The sequence below is a fragment of the Acyrthosiphon pisum genome, chromosome A1 (assembly GCF_005508785.2).
Source record: "Acyrthosiphon pisum isolate AL4f chromosome A1, pea_aphid_22Mar2018_4r6ur, whole genome shotgun sequence".
NCBI lineage: Eukaryota > Metazoa > Arthropoda > Insecta > Hemiptera > Aphididae > Acyrthosiphon > Acyrthosiphon pisum.
Window position 1 is genome coordinate 85,998,836 of NC_042494.1, and position 1,113 is coordinate 85,999,948.

The 1,113-nt window shown below is 30.2% G+C and overlaps 1 protein-coding gene across 1 annotated transcript in view; it reads left to right on the forward strand.

The window, feature by feature from the left end:
* LOC100168322 (DNA replication complex GINS protein PSF1) overlaps window positions 1-1,113 on the forward strand; it is a 4,995-nt gene that overhangs the window by 515 nt on the left and 3,367 nt on the right. The window lies entirely within an intron of this gene.

A 1,113-nucleotide genomic window follows, 5' to 3' on the forward strand; every position in this document is an offset into this window, starting at 1 on the left:
AATTGTACCGCTCTAATATGATATATATTACCTATACATACATGACAAAATAGAATATAGATAGGTATGTCAGCAACTTTTTGATACACATCATGTTCGCCAACCACTCCACACTCCGTCTATTAGCTGCTTCGCCGCTGTATGTTTGAGCTTTGAATTAAAAAATGTTCGCTATTTTACCCGACAAAAAATTTTTTATTGATATTCATAGAAAAAAAAAAAAATAAAATCGGAAAATGAAAATTCCGTGAACGGTTCAAAACAAAACAAAATATTAGAACAGATGGATATAAACAACAGGTGAACATTGCATGTATATACGTTCATTTGTTTTAGAGTTACACCAAAAACCAAAATCGAATTTATCGATAACCGATTTTGCGTGATAATTCTCGTTTTTTATGTTGTTTTTCCCGGCACTTTTAAAACTATTAGGAATTTTCAATTTTGACCTCCCGAATGCACAAGCTAGATTCACTTTCCCTTCAAACCAGAAGAAAATTGAAGTACTTTTACTGCCCCAAAAAATAATACACTTACCCAGGGCCGGATCTAAGGGGGGGGGGGGAAGTCGGGGATTTATCCCCGGGCGTATAATTTTGGGGGGCGTATTTTTAAGGTTTTAAATTTGTAAATTGAAAATTGAAAATGGACTTAAAAACAAAAGTCAAAACTAGGTACAAAATAATATTTTACAGGAAATGTGTAATATTGAGAATGCTAATAAAATAAAATAATTTTATTTTTAATCGAATAAGTAATAACTAATAAGTAATAACATTGATTTAAAAATTAAAAAGGACAAAATATGAAATAGGTACGTAGTGCCGTGGAAATACCCATCTGCAATTGTCAGCGGAAGTGTACACGCCTTAGTTCATCATAGATTAATGTACTCTCCGATTAGTGACATAATAAAGTATGGTAAATGACATCGTTTTCTTGCATATTATAATATATTATGTAGATAGTTATTTGAAACTTTATGTTAAAAATGGCACTATTAATTGTAATTCAGTGTTATGTAATTTTAAATTAAAAACTACCTATATATTTTTACAAATAGGAACTGCATAAAATTATGTACTACATAAAATGTTACTTAGGTATTAC